This window comes from Plectrocnemia conspersa, unplaced genomic scaffold (assembly GCF_051122295.1).
Source record: "Plectrocnemia conspersa isolate PC_06_02 unplaced genomic scaffold, ASM5112229v1 ptg000013l, whole genome shotgun sequence".
Taxonomy (NCBI): domain Eukaryota; kingdom Metazoa; phylum Arthropoda; class Insecta; order Trichoptera; family Polycentropodidae; genus Plectrocnemia; species Plectrocnemia conspersa.
Window position 1 is genome coordinate 23,192,353 of NW_028277177.1, and position 19,534 is coordinate 23,211,886.

A 19,534-nucleotide genomic window follows, 5' to 3' on the forward strand; every position below is an offset into this window, starting at 1 on the left:
TTAGGTGTTGTATTTATAAAAACTATTTATTAAAATGGTATAAATAATAGAGCATTAAATGTTTCAAACTTTAATTAAACCTGCAGTTGAAAATACTAAAAAACTCGATTTTCTGTAAATAATATTACCATAATAAATTTTTATAAACAAAATTATTAAAATTGATTAAAAAGAGATACAAAAATTAATACTACATTTGGAAAAAAATTACAGCTACACAATATTAACTCAGAAATATGAGCAATATCTGTAATTTCGGCAATAACAAAGTGTATTTTTTATTAATAAGTATACTGTCGGATATTAGCTGTCACGGACATATTTGATATAAGTAACATAAGGATCAAAAGATAAATTTTACAAGATAAAAAAGGCATAATTTGACTGTAACTAATGCAGCTGTACATCGAAAAAAATGACTACCTGCATTATAATAGATAAATACACAATATAGTATTTAGAGTTAAACGGTTCTTGGTGTTCAGAATTTTTATTTAATTTAATATTTCCATTACAACTGTCAACGAATAGTTAGATAAATATTCAAATAGCGAATAGTTAAATAGTGACAAATTTATTCAGTATTCGAATATTTAGATTAAAGTCTCATACATAGAAACTTCAATCTGAATATTAAAATAGTCAGTTTTTTTATTTTCTCTGCATACACGATACTTTTTGATATCCTCTCCTGCAAAACTCAGTAAAAAGTGTTTCGGACTAAAGAAGAAATTCCGAACCTGTTAAATTGATGTCCAAAATATATTCAAAAAAAATCTTTAATGATTTAAAAATAAAAATCGCAAGTAAATATGGCATTTATTTCATAACTTATAAATTATAATTTAATTTAATGAATGATATTATTTTTTTTAATAATCGTAAATTTTAAATCTGTACTAACGACAATATATAATATAAAAATAATGTTAGCTCTACCATCTCTTACACCTAATTTATCTCAAAGGTTATTACGTGATATAATAATATTTTACGACGATAACAAATAAATTGCGTCTAAAGTAGAAAATCTAGTCACCTAATATTATAACCTCATTGTTTTCAATCTTCAAGTATTAATGTTAAATTATAAATATACGAATATATATAAAACTCAAATTTTAAACATTTTTTTACCTTTAAAAATCGAAAGAAAATTTGAAAAATTGTTATATACATTTTAGCATAAACATCAAAGGCTAACTATTTTATCTAAATATTTTTTTATGATGTTTACATGATATTTCTATGTTAAATATTATATTAAGAAACATCACACGAGCGTCGCTGTATGTTGTTAAAATGAATAAACATCAATATACTTTTTATAAATATTTAACTAAACCAAATGAACTACTGTATTATTTAAATTGTGGTCACATGTTACCTTTCATTTGCTGCTGCAACTTAGTACTGCTACTGTGATGTCTACTATAAAATTTATGAAAAAAACGTATTCTTTTACAGAGGTACAACAAGTAGCAGATGCGTCTTAATATTGAAAAAAAATATGCATTTATTTATAAATAGCATATAAATAGTTCATTGCCATAAATATTAATTGAACACGCATGTAACAAAACTTTAAAGTTACGCCTGACCTAGAATATAGTAAAAAATAAAGGCAAAGTTAGATAACGCACCTGAATCGTGACCGCTTATTATTACCTGAGCGAAGATTTCACTTTCGAACAAAAGTAATCGAGCCCAAAAAAAGCAACGGTGTTAACCGAAAGGGAATTCGGACGGACAAAAAACGGTCGTCATGATTCAACGGCCAAAAATGTGGGCAACGAAGAAAAAAAAAGCGAACAGTACATTATTGCCCAAACAATAGATTTCAGAAGGTTGGATTTAAAAAATATTACCATAATACAGGAAACGATTGTTGCTATCATGGATGGATCTTTTGTATACGTGCTGATCCGCGTCCGGAATTGAATAGAAATTTGACAGATTCTTCTGGCCTTGATAGTCTTATAGGATTAATTTGATATTTGTATATATGGAAGAAAAATGTTAGGTTCATTGCCACAGAGGAAATGTCACGGAGACACAAAAGTGTTATATAACACAAAACGAGTTTCGATAACCTGTTTTTTTTTATTGAAGATGGCACTTAATGTTAAAAGAATATACTATTTAGCTTCTTATAAAGTTATCACGAATTAGAAGGTGAATTGTGCAAACTTTAGAATGCCAATGCTATTTGGGTTAATGACACTGCTTCTGCACAAGGACGAACGAAAACATAATTGCACAAAAAAATGTATTGTTAAAAAAAACACTTCCACATTGTATAATATATTCATACTCATTGCATAGCATAGATTATATTAATAATATCGGTCGAGTAGATATTGATACATATGTATGTACATAGGTACATATATCGCGAACTTTTTAATGAATAGAAATATAGTCGGCATAATAAAATATAGCATACATTTGTAAGAATAAAAGATATTCGAAAATCATAATAAATATTCATTAAATTAAAAAGAAAAACATCTTGAAGTCATTTTGGTATGAGAATCACGCGTGTCGAAATATTTACAATTTTATAAACGTACCAAGACAGGAAACAGTCAAAAGCTTTACGAGGCACATAATCTTGCCAAGTTTTAAATAAGTTAAACAATTATTGTTAATAAGTATATTTACACATGGAATTTAACAAAGTTCATTCTAATTATTGCGTTTTACCACAAGACATTGTACAACAAGATTTTCGCCGAATAGATAAAATTTATTTAATTACACCCTGTATCGTTTTTCTTAAGCTTTCATAAGGTTTTATTTTTATTATATGTAGATATCCTACGTGTTTATGTATTATTCGATCACGAGCTAAATAAGAAATATATATAAATATTTAAATAAATAGAGAGCAATGTTATAAAATTTATTTTTTATTAATTTATACGAAACTGCCAATTATCAATTCTTAAATCACTCACAAAATTAGCACAATTATATAAAAATAAATTGCACATGCAGAATTATGCATTTAATTCCTAATTATCGAGAATTTAATTTACAATAAGATTATCGAGCAATTTTCTTTATACGAAAGCTGGCAACACCACAAATTTGCCAGATCGCATATTCGAAGCATCGTTAAGAGAATTTAAAGCTCAACTTTTGCGCTCATAACAGTTAACGATATAATAAATAGCGTATATTATAAATACTCAAGATAATGGTTACCAAGAACTCGTTTCTATTATATTCACCGCATAATGATAATTAAATTAAATTAGCGCATTAATTTAGAATATCATTTACTATTTATATTTAAGAATAACTTAACGTTAATCTGCAAATAGTGCAATGTATTGGGTTCGTTCTCTAGAACAAAATCATAAATTGATAAAGAAATCCATTGTATTCGAAATAATGCACCATTTTCCATGTGAGCAAACATGTATTATATATATTTTCTAAATTATCGAACGTTATGCGATATGAGATTCTCATCAATCGAGCTTTGCCGTTATTGTTACGTGGAATTTCACTAATATGTAGATTGACCTGCGCTACAGGACATTATGTATCGTATAACAATACAACTAACAAAATAGCGTGTCACAAAATGAAAAGAGCACTTCAAAGAAAATAAGTAAGCGTATAAATTATGTAAAAACTATTGTTTTCCATCGACAAGTTAGGCAGAGTTTATAGTTAATTTTATAATACAAAGGATTCGCAGTTTAGTTACAGTTTTATGTTGTGTGATATTTTAATAAATTATAATTTTTATTTATAAAATATATTTTGCATATGCATTTAAAAAAATGGAATTTATATGCATAAAATATGTTACATAATTTAATGTAATAAACTGAAATCTATAAATGAAAACAGTGAAGAGTTTTGTTTTTTATTCAAAAATTATCATATATAGATGCAGAAATTGAGAGCTAAGAATATTTATTTAAAGTATTCGCACAGATGCGTATTCGCTTGAGTCACTATTAGGATTGCAATCCCGGGATCCCGGATCCCTAACGATTTTAAATACCTGATGGGTCCCGGGATTATAAAACATAATCCCGAAATTTTCGGGATTGATTGATTAATCAAGCAGAATCGAATTATTATTAACAAAATCGTTATGTATTTCGTGTACATATGATACTTGCGCGAGTTGCACGTGCCTTCTGTGGAACACCGGATGCTTGCGGATAATAAATTATTTACTGCGTTACGCATTGTTGATAACATGGAATATAAAAAATCATTGTTTTGAAATGAATTTGAGGGCAAAAAATAAAAAACAGCAAAACTATAGCTCATTTAAGGTGATAAATAATGTTTTAATGAATTACAAACACATAAAATTTTAAAATTGATTTGTCATCAATAAAAACGTTATTTATTACCTTTAATGAGCCCTCATTTTACAACAATAGCAAACTGAAAAAAAAATGTCAAATCAACAAAAAATTGCTTCTGTTAGATAGTATATAACCAAGAATATTTTTAATTTAAATTAGTTATCAGATCGCATTTAATTGAGACACATACCCTAGTACAGTGGTCGGCAAACTTATTGGCCGAAGAGCCAAATATGTACATTACAACGATTCAAACTAGTTCTGAGAGCCAAATCTGTTTTTTAATTTAGTAAACCTTTATTATAATTTTAAACCTTCATTAAATTACAGGTACACTGAATAAAACTTGAGTTCACACTGAATAAAGATTTATTAGTTGATAAACAATAATATGAAAGTAAGGTATCCATAAATTTAAATCATGACAATGACTGACAAACACTTAATGTAAACAATGTCCTTGCATCTCCTTGGGAAGTTTCAGTAAGTCAGGTTTATATGTTGTTGTTTTTAATTTTAGGCATGATTCCAGGTTCTCATCAATAAGACAACTTTTCAGTTTACTCTTGATAAAGTTCATGCTTGAAAATGTTTGTTCGCATTAATATGTAGAACCAAAAAGGGAAAGAACAGCAAACGCAAGTTTTTTCAGCGGATCTTAAGAGTCAGGAATACTATTCCAAACGTTGAAAATGATCATGACTTCATTCTCCAGGTCTTTCAAAGCAGACCACTTGTGTTGTGAACTAAGATCACATTCGTTCTTCCCCGATATTTTCAAATCAATATAATGACGTTGAAATTTGGAGCTCCATATTTTCTTGTTTTTTAAATCCTGCAATTATATTTCAAAGTTACCAATGTCAATGCCAAAAGGAGAAAATTTCAACTCAGTTTATTGTAGCATTAAGAAGATTTTTGACGAATGCTAAGGTCGCTTTGAAACCTGCTGAGAAATGCTTTCCTCATATTTAAAATTGTTGTTTTGAAATGGTGTTTGTCAATAGAGGAATTATTTTCTTGGCGATGCTTCAGCAGGCTCGGAAAGTGAAACAATGTTTCTCTTTCAAAATCTTGAGCAAAAGCGTTTTAAAACGTTCCCTCTTGATAACCATCAAACCTTGTTATGAAGCAGAAGATCAGCGTACTCACTCTTCATTTCAACTAAAAATTCTCTTAATTGACGATGATTAAGAGCTTTAGCTACAATGGAGTTGATGATCGTGATCACTAATCCCATAACTTTACTAATTTTTTCCGGAAATATCTGCGCACAAAGCGCTTCTTGGTGAATAATGCAATGATAAACCAATATCTCGTAACTATTTTTTTCTATCAAAATGGCAACAAACCCTTTTCTGAGTCCAGTCATACTTTTGGCCCCGTCTGTAACCGCCAAGTACGCAGATTGACAGCTGTCATACTAGGTACTACGCTGCGCTGCGCCCCTATCGGACGAAACAGGTACTACGTCAACGCTCACGTACACATTCAACGTTGCATGGAAAGGACACTCGACCAGAATTAGCGCCCGGGCCCGTGGATATTTGTGCCAGAGCCGCACTCAAGGAGCCAAAGAGCCGCATGCGGCTCCGGAGCCGCACTTTGCCGACCCCTGCCCTAGTACATTATATTTCAATAAAATATTTTCGCCCTTCAATAATGGATAAACAACCGAAATACAATATTCATAAAAAAAGATGGTGATATTAATTCGATATGGAAGTACTTTTTAACATCAACGGATAGAGCTACAGCTAAATGTAAAGAGTGCAGTGTGGTTTTAAAAACTGGCGGAGGATCTACCAAAGGACAGCATACACATCTGCTTTCAATACACAAAATGAAAATTCATGAGCTATTTTTTTTCAATTCTACCGAGAAAACCACCAAATCGCCTGATCGACGGTTGAAAAGAAAATTAATATCCGACTATTTTTTAACCAAAGAAGACAATCACTCGACGCTGTGTTTGCACGAATGACTTCATAAGATTCTCATGTCATCTGGACGAAATACCGTTACACGAAAGAGCATGCTTTATCTCTTTCTTCGTTGCATGCGACACCACTCCCATTTTTATTTCTAGGGGATCGGCGTCAGTTCTGGATTGCTAAATGAATAAATTTGATTAACCTACAATACCACTAACTTCATTCTATAATTTTACTACTTATGTATCTGATTTTTTTTAATTTTGTGCGGAATTTCAACGATATTTTAAATAAATATAATTATTATAGTCATTATTAAATGTATTCTTACTACTTTTGTTTCCAAAACCAATAAAATATTTATATTTATTATAAGAAAAGAGCATTGTTATATAATAAAAATAAAATAGTAAATATTTCTTTAGAAGTGCAGGGTAACACCCCCACGGTGTATGGCTGAGAGGCAAATAGTAGTGGATTCTAATTAGAATGTAACGGTAAACCGTCGAGCTCGATAGGGAATCTTATGATGCGCACGGATGACATCTCGAGATGGTTTACATTTCAATATATTAATACATCGATTGATTTGAGAGCAGCTCTTATAGACAAAGGATACCAATCTCTTCCTTCTTCTGTAACTACGATAAGGAATCGTGTAGTCGATTATAGTAAGAAAATTCGAAATAAGATTATTGATGAAATTGATGAATGTAAACAAAATGAAAAACGTTTGTTTGACAATTTACGAGTGGACATAGGTCGCCAATAAACGCTACATGAACATTAATATGCACAGTGAAACTGATCAATGACAGCCGATGCCTGTGTTTAATTATTGAAAAAATGTTCAAGTATTGAAAAAAAATGGCATACTGAGAGCGACCACTTAAGTAACAAATCTAATAAGACCAATTGAGAAAACAAAGTTGCTCAACTTCTGAAGAAGAAATTGATAATAAAATGTCGAATGCATTTTCAAAGTATGTATAGAATACATCTATTTGGATTTTAGTATCAAGGGACTTTGTCACCGCCTTCTAACCTTACAAGAAGTTAGTTACCATGGATCGACGATAATCATGATGCTGGTCCACTAGCGTCTGCCGATAGTAATTTTGGATATAATTGTGAAAAGTTTTATTAAAATACTTTGCAGGTGTCAAATAAATGACAACTAGTCTAAATTTTAACTATTTTAATGTTTAAAATAGTTTGATATTTTTAATACAAAATAATAAACATATTATCTAATAATATAAAAAAGGGTTAACGACATAGTTAAATGAATGGAATCATAGAAAGTGCATTTGTGGATAAAATATCAAGAAGTGTTTTTAAATGTTATGCTTATATTAAATTTATTATAATCGTAGTTTACTAATTATATTTTTTCATGGTAATTTTACAGGTTTTTTGGCTAAAGTAAAAAGCATTATATTTCAACTGAAACTATATAAAACAACATTTATATAAGTTGCTTAACATTATAGTGATCATTTTGCAATAAAACATTGTATTTTTGTTAAATATAAATATGTATCAAAGTAGTTTGAAACTATTATATATTTATTTCAGTTAATATGTTACATGCCTTGAGGTATTCATGTGTTAAACAGCTAGTTTTCCCAAAGTTATACAAAATATTACAAGGGTTCCTTCAAATAAAAGAGTTTGAGAATTATGATATTAATTCTTATTTTTAATTTCGACTTGGCAAACATCATTTTTTTTAAATATCCGGCATCAATGAGATTTCTATCTTAGTCTTTTACAGTCCAGTTTGCTTACCATCTAGCCATTGTGCTAGCCTGAATTTAGATTCGTATATAAGATATCACAAAAAAATCATATTTATCTGAAAGACGAAAATTTTGTATAACACAGAAGATACGACGGACGGTACCGCCCGCACAATAAACGTTCAAGTTTACTTCCACGGTTGAAGTCCCCGGTTAATGATAAGCAATGTCAAGAGAAATTCATGCAACGGAAACCACCAACAACACGCTACTTCAACATAATACATTTCATGCAATTTTCCAATTGTCATCGTATATCCAAGCGTTCAATTGAACAATACGCGCGTTGAATTTTCAATGACGGTTCGCCAAAGTCATTGAGAGTAACGACCGGTGATTGTTAGGCATAAATTCGACGCCGGTTACCGAACGAATAATTGTGTAACTTTTTTCTAAAATACTATATTTTATGCATACGTGTGCATTTCGCAATGGGCTGCGAGCGAAGAATATAGGAATCGAGTGAATCGTTCAATCTGTCTGGGAAGCGCGTAAAAAGATACAAAAATATCACTCACGTTCTAATTTTTTCAAAGTAAATTTTAAAACACACTCAGAGATAAATCATCCGTACATGGGCCATTTGGTTTTAATTGCAAACGCATTATTAATTACTCGGCGATGCGAAAATAGAAGACGTTGACAGTTCAGAGGCGCCGCGTGATGAATAGAAGTTATGTGTATAATTCTAGAGTGACATCATTAATTGTACGAATACTGAACAGAGAGAGAGAGAGTCACCCAAAAATATATGTATAAGTGCATGTCCAAGTCTTACTCGTAGTGAGACAATGAAATCGTCTATAAATATTTTCACATATAGTATGCAATTAATTTATTTTTAATGGCCTAAAGGAATTAATTAAGTGATTTCATTGTAGCGTCTTAATTGTTATTATTATAATAACATTTTAATTATAAATACATCCACCAAAGAACGTAAAGATCAGTTCGTCATGAAATATAATATCCAAAGATGACTATAAAGTGCAAACTATTTATGTAAACATATATCTACAATTCGCTTCTTTAAATAATTAACAATAAATTTAAATATAGATTATGTAGTGCTGTTTTTTTTTGATGAATTGTTTATATATTAAAATATATATTTTTGAAACTGTCTGATTGACTGATATACTACCTAGAACGTGAATATCAAAATTTACTATATGGGCTTATTCATGGATCGCTTGCTCATGTTGTAGTTTTGGTCAGCAACAGACAAAACGACGGGAGTTTGATTTTTAAACATCTTAATTAAAACAATGTCAAATAAATATGAGAATCCATTGTTTTAGTACATATTACATCACCAATCACCAATGTAAAACACAATAATTACAATCAATACCATGCACCTACTAATAGTGTAAGAATTTAGCTTATATTTCGTACAATATGAGCGAGCGACGTAGCTCCAGCGCAGCGTTTGAGTGGCAAGCTATTTTTTTCTGTACTCCATGATTTACGAACGCGTGTATCAGTTCTATCACAATGGATGAAGACATTTATATAATAGTTTGATTTAGATTAATAATATATATTATAGTCTAACTATCATATCAACGGATTGACGACACCACCCTACAGAACTTGAAAAAGTCATTCATTAATAAAACTAATTATAGTTTTAGAACTTTTATTAATTCAAGTCTAAAATACAAACTAAGCCAGATCATATCTCAGGGAGACATAAGCGGAAGAATAAGTACAGATTGCTCAAAAATTACACATGCAATAAATTTTACAATTTAGTAATTTCACATTCTCCAGTAATATTCTTAACCCTTCGGTGTGCATATAAAATATCAAATTCACAACTAAAAATGTGGCTTTTTTTCCATAAATATTTTTTATTGCTGATTAAAAGTGATTTTATATTAAAAAAATTAGGTTTTTAAAATATTTAATAGATCTACAATATTAGTAATTTTCATTGGTATGGTACACTGTCTAATAATTACAAAAAAAAATAGAGAAAATATGAAAAATTTTTAAATAAAAGTAATATTCATTCTTCATATAATGAACAACAAAAAATATTACAATTTATTATTTTTATAACGGCCTAATATAAAAAAATAAAAATTTAATTAAATCACAAAACATTAAATAAAAAGTATTCCACAATAATTTTACTATATAATTTTTTCTAAATATTATCTCAAAATCGCTTTTTATCAAAAATAAAAAATATGTTTATAGAAAACATGCACATTTTTATTTTGACTTTTGATTTTTTACATGCACACTAAAAGGATTTCTGTAAAATTTGAAATTACTAAAATGTCAAATTTATTGTTTGCGTAAGTTTTTTTCATATGTAATTTTTTAATGTTTAATTTATTTATTTAACCGTATATATAATATATTTCCCCTTACTCTTTTAATGATGAGAAGAATCTCTCTTCGCTAGGATTCTAAGATCCTGCAAACTATCAAATGAACTGCTCAAAATACGCAATACGCGATAAGTATGACAAAGACGAGAGTCTTCGACGCCTTATCGCCAACGCGATGTGGATATTAAATCTTCGTATCTTTTCTAACATCCTCGCCGGAAGCATTTCTAGTTAAAACGCTTCACGAATTGACAACGTGTTGAAATACTATCATTGCATAACAAGTAGTTTATGACCGCATGTTTATTGACGATAAATTTGAAGAAGAGCAATGGACCCAAATTGGAAACTTTTTGAACTCCTAAACGGCCAATTTTATATGTACTCCCAAAGCCACACAACTAACTCAAGATATAATAAAAGTTATTAAGTTATGTAATTATTAAAATATTAATATTAATAGATTTTTAAATGAGCTTTAAAAATAACCGAGTTTATAAATTGTACAGGAAATATGGTAAACAATAAAAGTACAGTAGCATCAATTTAATTTCCGCCTTTATTGATTGATTACCTGAAGAAAAACGGTTTGTTTAATGACCGTATCGAACTGTATCCGCTTTCAGTGCGTTTCCGATTGATAAACATATGTATAATATAATACAGACCCGCTAAGATTGCTTATCACATAAGTACATATAATAAAATCGCAAATAGTCACGCGTTCGCCAGATGATGTCACGTTTACACCTATTATTAAATATGAGCATATTGACAGATTACCCGGATATTAATAATCCTATCACATTTTATACCCTTTGATTGCGAGTAACAAACGTAAAATGATATAAAGCGTACATATGCATGTAGATTTGCGACGAAGGATGTCGCCGCTTAATATTAATATGTAAAAATATAAATTTTATACGCGACTTCAATTTACACTTCGTCAATGCAAATTTTCCACGACCTTTTTAAGTGGAATCTGGCGTATTCGACTACCAGCCCCCTCACACCCTTAATGAGTCGCCGAGGTACCGCAGTTTGGATTTAAATTTTAAATCGAGTTATAAAATACGCTCCATAAATCTTTCCGAAACAAAATTGGCAATCAAATGTATGAAAACGCGTCAAATCTGATGCGTTCAACCCATTACCTGTCGCGTGCTATAATTACGTTTTAAAAACCAGAGCTTGACTTAAACGTAAATCTGATCAATATCGTATCTTGTTAACCACTTGACATGTTTTATTGGTTACGGTTTATGATACATGAAACATAATGTTTCTCAGTTATATATATTGATTATAGTGCATCTATATTGTCTGTATGTTCGCAAAAATGTTTAATTAATATGGAAACTACTCGGCCGAGTACTTACTCAGTACTCGGCCGAGTAATCCGGTAAGCAAATCGGCTTCGACCGAATAGAAAATTGTGTGGCTCAGTAATTACTATAAGCTCTCAAGCGCATTTCTCTAGATTTAAATATTTCATAAAATACATATAGGATTTTATTATTTCGAAAATTAGTATTTGTGAAAATCTAAAGGTATATATAAATTTAAACATTTTATGTTATACATACATAGGATTGCAATCTATTTAGAATTTAGATGAAGTACTGTGCGATACCTGCATTCAGTTTTGGATAACGATATGTCTCTCACGAGATCATTTAACCTAAAATATGTTTATGGAAATACTATGAGATATAATACATCTACAAGTCTGCTAGCATGATAGACATCTTCAATTGATTTTTTATATACATACGTAAAATATGTCCTATGATGGCATACGACGACAATAACGATGCACAAATACCTCGGCCGGGACGTGAATGGGTTTTAAAACGAATGAATGGAACGACGACTCCATTATTTAGAAGATATTTTTATTACTTTGTCTGTCTGCGTTGTCTTGTGCTTGTGGCAGTTTTTATAGAAAAGATAGGCGTGCCCGTTTTATCTACATTATTATATGTGTACTATGTTTAAAAATGACATGCTCGCCATTATGTTGAAATATTAATAAAAAAATTACGCAAAAATGACTCAGATAATTCATTACCGTAAAACATGTCCTCCTTTTCTTTATAATGGCCATTTCGACACAATTTATCGGAATATTTGTCATCGTAACATTGTTATTTGGGTGAACTGTAATTATGACTAATGACTTTTATTTTCAAAAATACAACTGAACATATACTTTTTGAATTGCAAAAGATCATCGTTCAAAAAACGGCACGAAAGAATTTCATGGCCATAAAAAGTAAAGGAATGATTGAAACTAATAAGCTTATTATGATGTACTGGAATCGCTCCTAAATATAAATCCTTGAAGACGCCAAAAAAACTGGGACGTGTCCTTGTGTTTGAAGATACTCATCTGGCAAGTCAAACAGATGTGTTGCCTTTCTATTGAACAAAAAACTATGAATCTTAAATTCGTGGAATGTGTTGATTTAATAAAAGAGATCTATTTAGAATATATAAACTCATAACATAATAAATTAGACAATAAGATTGGTATAAGTAATGGTAATGGTGCACTGCTTGTATTATATAAAGAAATTTCGTAATATGAGACAAGTCAAAAACTTCTGAATTCGAATCAAAAGACCAAGGTTGGGAATGTCGAGATCACTAATAAAGTAGGTCAGTCGATTATTTAATTCTGAAAAATCAGACCTTGTACGTACAGTGCGTTTATAACAAATTGATTCCGAGCATTTAAACAAGCCTTAAGATTGTGTTAAAATAATGATTATCATGTCATATTTCGCGGTATAAAAATTATTTTACCTAGACGGTTACATTTTTAACAACGATGTATGTCACAAGATTTTGTACGCAACCGATATCAAGAAAATGCAAATACGCCGGATATTTCACAGACAATAATAACAGCAAAATTCGTAAGTGAGTATCTATTGCATAAACCAGATTCTAGAAACTGAATTTTTTTATTTGGTATTTTCCCATCAATTTCTGATTATGAAATTTGATTCTAAGAGTATATAAGTAATTCTAAGAAGATTTCTCAAACAACCTATTTAGTATTTTTTAAAGATTTGAAGCATTAGACAAAAGATTTTGACACATAACTGATATGTATTTTTTTAATGTTTGTTCAACAATAAATTATTTAAAATGTTCGCGACTAATTAGCCCCTGTCATTAACTTCAAATAAAAATAACAGTAGTTTAGTAGACAATCTCGAATGTTTACGAAATAATAATTGTACGTCAACATTTCTTTACAGAAAATGGCAGTAAAAAGTAACATAAATAAAATGAATCTTGTACTACATTTACCGACCTATGAATGCACGTGTATAGTAATGACTATATTTATATAAATAGTATATGTTTCCCAATGTGTTTTAGAAACTTAACATTTATTTTTTATTTTCGAACGTCTTACATTGAAATAAGTTTGGTCTGTCTGGCAAACGAATTCATCCGAGATATTGACAATTTAAGTTTTTAGAACCACAGAATCCGTTATATCTTTTTTATGTAACTTTTTACAACAGTTTTTTTTGCTGTCTGCTGGTAAAACAATAACTGAATTTATCACATACGAACATATGCAATAGGTAGTATTTCTTAAAATATGCTAATAAAACTTCTAAAGTTGACTAAAAATAGTATGTTCTGGTTGTTTAAAGAATGTATAATATAACTAGTCACACTTCTAATTCGCCCACCATATTTCGTGACCTACTGTAATTACGTCATTGAAATATGTTCGTCCTTAGTATATAATACATTCGTATACATATACATTAAAAAATGCCGATTTGCTTTTCGGGGTGTAAATAATATTTTTATTATTATTTGACTTTTATTTTATAAATAGATACGACCCAATGAGCTACAACACAGCACTGTAAGCCTGTGAATTGGTGACTTTTTTTTAAATTTAACCAAATATAAAGTCGTATTTATTATAATGAATTTATATTTTTACTAGTATAAATATAATTTTACTAATTAAGCGAGTCAAAATGTGAAAATACATGATCAGAGAATCACATAATATTAAAAATAAATTACACAAAACCCAAACCTAACTGAAACGAATCAACTTAATAAAAGATAAGTTCGTTTAATTATTTTAGATCAGGTTTGAGTTTGAACAGAAAATGGACATTTCGCCATCGTCAAATTGAGTTTCAATGATAGTTTAGAGCAGCATATATTTCACTAGTGCCTGTCAGTTAGATTATATTTTCGCTAGAAAAAATACACAAAAATATATAAAACTGATAAAAATGTATTCGTATATTATTTCACTGAAACGCCAGTTATATAATGAACATAAACATAAAGCCTCTCATGGGATATCAGAACGATCTTCACCCAAGTTGCAGTTATTTTATTCTGTGTTTCTCAGTTAATCAATATACCAGGAAGCTTTACCGAGATTTTTAATTAGAATACTTCAGACCCTCGTCGAAATACTCACACAGGATCGACACACATTTATAACAAAAGCGCAATTGTTATAAATTAAAAATCGATGTTGTTGCGGTATTCAAACCCACGGCTTTGAATTTTATCGGTCCTATAGCTAACGGACTGCTATTCCGATCATTATGGACTGCCCCAAGTATTATAACGCTCAATTCAATTATAAATTGCATTTTTACTACATTCATTCATAGCTGGATCAAAATGTTAGCCTTTTACACGCTATTTTCATTACTCATGCAACATTTTTCTCATCTAATACCTAATTTTAATAATCAAAATGAGTTGTATTAAAACAGTGGCATTTTTGCGAACTATTTATAAATGTAAAATTTCGGAATTTCTAATATAATAACATTTTCAAATGCAGTTACTTTAGCAGCTTGGTTGTTACAGATGTTAAACTATTATTGATCTATGAGAATAGTGGATGAAAAAAGGCCCAACTTTTAAATGAGCAATCATTCAATGTATTGAAAATTGGATTAATTTGATTGATCAGTGCAAATACATTAACATAATTTTTTTGTATTTATTCTTTCAACACTATCTTATTTAATTAATATGCAAATGTTCACAACCCGATACGGATCTGATCTCTCGATAGGGATCCGATCGATTTAAAATGTTCGATCAATTTTGCTGAATTAATTCAATTGCAGCTGATCTAATTCCTGGTGATTTTAAAAAGCTGAAATGACGTCCTTGATTAAAACGTATGCAAAATAATGAATTTGTCATTTTTCTTTTAACGCCCTTACTGATCAGTAATTCAAATAGTATTGTGTTATACATATTTTATGAAATTTAAGAAGTTTAACGACTATGAAAGTGATTAATGACTAATTAAAATAATTATTACTAAGCAATAATTATTTTTTAATTAAATAATATGTTTTGACTAAAAATTCAAATATATTAATTATGTGCTAGTAAAAAATAATCTCATTAAAAATGTTAAAATTAGAGTCGGAACATAAAATAAAGTCGAAGTTGGTGTCGGTAAATTTTTAAACTACTCCACACAGCCCTGGCACATTGCACTGATTTAAGTAACGAAAAATGTCTCAATTTCTTGAATATTTTTTAATTGCTTGCGTAAGACCTATTTGTACTAGCTAAATATAATTTTTGTAAAAGTAAATATTCCATTATACAAAGTAATCCAATTCGAGTGTCCAATATTGGCAGCACTGGAAATCGGACAGCTATCAATAATCACGCCTGATCAGTGCTAAACGTAGGGACGTCGTTTCAACTATTTCCAGGGGGGGGAGGTAAAATTTTGTTAATCAGTGGTCGTTTTAATAATATTTTGATTTCATTCACATTCATAGTATTTCATTAAATGAGCCAAATTTATTTAAAATCTACGTTAAAATTATTTAATTCGTACCGTCGCTTGGTTTCTATCTATCGTTCCAATAAAAACTTTTCATAACATTTTTACGAATTACAACAAGTGAGAATCGAACTGAAGCATATCTAAGCCGAATTTTGGTCAATAGGAGAGTGCAAGAAAAAATTATCCCTCAGAAGGCAAAAATCTACGTCAAAAGCAATAAAATCGTGTCGGCGCCGTTGCAGTGGGAACGCTTGTTACCGAGCATTCGCACTGCAACGGCACGGACATGATTTTATTGCTTTTGACATGAATTTTTGACTTTTGAGAAGTGATAATTGTTTCTGCGCTCTCCTATTGACCAAAATTCGGTTTGAATATACTTTGATCAATACTCTAATATTAGAAGTTTGTAGTAATATCGGTAAGGATAGCTATCATATTTTAAAACATAGTGTAATATCAAAGTGCAGACAAACTATGGAGCAATATGCGAGATGCGACTTTTTCTTTCGCTTATTTTCCCCTGAGAGAAATATTTTGGACTTGAAAAAAGAAACTATAATTAGTTTTAGAACTTTTATTAGGCTAGGTTTGGGTTTGAACAGAAAATAGACGTTTCGCAACTTTCAAATAGTTTCATCGACATTATAAAGCAACAAATAATTTCACTAGCGCCAATCAGTTAAATTATATTTTCGCTAGTAGATATACATATTGGTGTAAATGTATTTGGACTTTACTAGTGAAAACATTTATACATCGCATATGAATAAATAAATAAAAGTACGTAAATTTATGTATTAATACGTATCGAAAAGTTGATAAACACATATCTACCAGTGAAAATGTATTCAAATATAATTTCACCGAAATGACATATTTAAAAAAATATTATTTTGAGGGATATCCCGAGAATTTCTGATTTATTTTCAAGGGGGGGAGGGCTAAATTTGGCAAGACAGTGATTGTTTTCTTAATGTTTCGATTTCATTACATGACATGCATTTTTCCGGCCAAATTAGGCAAATGGCGCCAGCTGATCCCTCCTCTATTCACTCCCTCAAATGACGTCTATGTACATACAATATTTTTAGTCTTTAAACTTAAAAGTTGAAAATAGTACAGTTGACCTAGAGACGGCTGCCGAGACTTTCTTCCCAAATGTCACTGTGCTACTGTTCATCGTTTGGGAAGAGTTCTTGTGACAGACGGGCGCACGTATTTTCTATTTTATAGTATAGATAAAAAAGTGTAATAGAAATAATTTTTCACGCGGTGGCATTTCAGTTTCGTCCCATCGGGAAAGTGATTCAAGTTTATATTCGAGCACCTAAAACCCAGCATCCACCAAGTTATAGCCGAGATACCGCCCGAAATGTACGAAAAAGTCATTGAAAATTTCATCGAAAGGATCGGCTGGTGCAAAAGGTTCAGATGCGGCCATTTAATTGATATTATTTACATAAATATTGAAATACATAAAATGTCCGAATAATAAATAAAAAATAAAAACCGAAATTCGGCGTGAACAAAGTATCGCAAAAATATATATTACAACTGAAGGACTACTCTCGATTAAAATAAAACGTAATTCTCAAAATATATTTTCTAAATATTGCATTGAATTAGAAATAATAATTTAATTTATTTAAATAAAATATATACGTAAATGTAAAAACAAAACTTTTTAGATTGAGAACCATGGATAACAATTTACACGTCTAGTTTTGAGCGGCTGATCCGTCCCAAAATCCATCGTTGGATAACCAGACTTTACGACTTATTTTAATAATTTAACAATTCCAGCTAAAACGGTCAGGTATTACTAAATCTTTTTACCGTAATATATTGATAGAAGTATTTCTGAGTAATTATTGCATTAAAATACTGGAATTTGCATCATCAAGTTGCTCAAAATGGTTTCAAAAAATATAAAATATATTGCGCATGACATAGATATCTTTGAACTGTAATGGTAAAACCATGTTGGGCATGTCATACATGCCTTTGGACTTGCAAAGGTTAAGCGTTTCATTTGTTTACTAATATACACTTAGTATCTGCAATCATGTTGGAATGTGACTTCCTCCATCTTTTTAAAATCTTTAAATACTTGGTAACAATTCGAATAGATGACAAAACGTAAAGATACGTTGAAACTGCATCAAGCGCATGCCGAACTTGAAACCCGCACGAGCAAGAATTGGACGACCTTGACCGAGACAATGGCGGGGGAGCGCCCACTGGGCAATTACATATATCTGTCGTTTCGGTTCGATCACTACATAGATGGGGTTCCCACGTCGCAGACCCGAAACGAAGGAAGAACATAAAAAAGTACAGAACAGGGACCTAGAGAGAGAGAGAGAGAAAGAGAGAGCGAGACAAAACGCGACCGAGAGGAAGGTCAAGTCATTCGTATAAGAAAAAAAAACTCACCTCAAATAAAAAGAGTTGGTCCGCGCCGCCAGGTAAATCTCGATATCGAAACGCACAAAACACTGAGAATCACTAAATTTCTAACAACAATAACAGAATATCGCACTGTTTGGGTAATCACTGTTCCGCAGCGAATCCGGCAGGTGGTTGTAGCGGCGCGCGCATGCGCACACGTTTCGCGCCCGTTTTTTTGTTTTCAAATCAACAAGTTGAAACGGGGCGCAAGTACTGACTCGTACTGGCGCGTACTGTAGCACTGGCGCGTAGCAGAGGCCTGATATGACGCACCAGCCAGGCGGTGGGTCGGCGCTCGGGTAGAGTTGGCTGCAGCGGCGAATAACACCACGACAGACTGACTATACAGGCGGTCGGGAGACGAGCGCGCCGCGCGGCGACCACTTGACTGACTAACAAAAAACAAACGCAAACGCCGCGCGGTGGGATGGGCGGTCACGTGGTCTCGATCCGGAGGCCGCCGCCGCCGGTGTCAAAAGTGAAGTCGCCGGCACATCGATTGTCCTATGCGGCGGGCGGCGGAGGCGCCCAAGAAGAGGCGACGCGACGCCCTCGACCATGCGCTGCGTTTTCAAAATGCAATTGTATGCCACCAGATGACTAGACTCTTATTAGAATCTTATAAACAAAAATCGACACATTCACTCAACACTCACTAAAACACAATATATAACACTCGAACAAAATTTAGAAAACCACTAAAGCAGAAAAGAATAATGTACGATATAAAATTTTCTACTAGTAATGAAAACATATGAATTTATTTATTATTATTTTTAAATATTATATAAAACAAAAAAAAAACATACAAACAGACATATACATACCC

At 31.0% G+C, this 19,534-nt stretch overlaps 1 protein-coding gene across 1 annotated transcript in view; it reads right to left on the reverse strand.

Moving 5' to 3' along the window:
- Positions 1–19,250, reverse strand: part of heph (polypyrimidine tract-binding protein 1 heph) — a 413,796-nt gene extending 394,546 nt beyond the window's left edge. The window contains exon 1 of the mRNA XM_088202338.1: positions 18,691–19,250. The gene's annotated coding sequence lies outside the window, so the exon portion shown is untranslated. The remainder of the gene's footprint in view (positions 1–18,690) is intronic.
- Between the last annotated feature and the right edge of the window lie 284 nt (positions 19,251–19,534).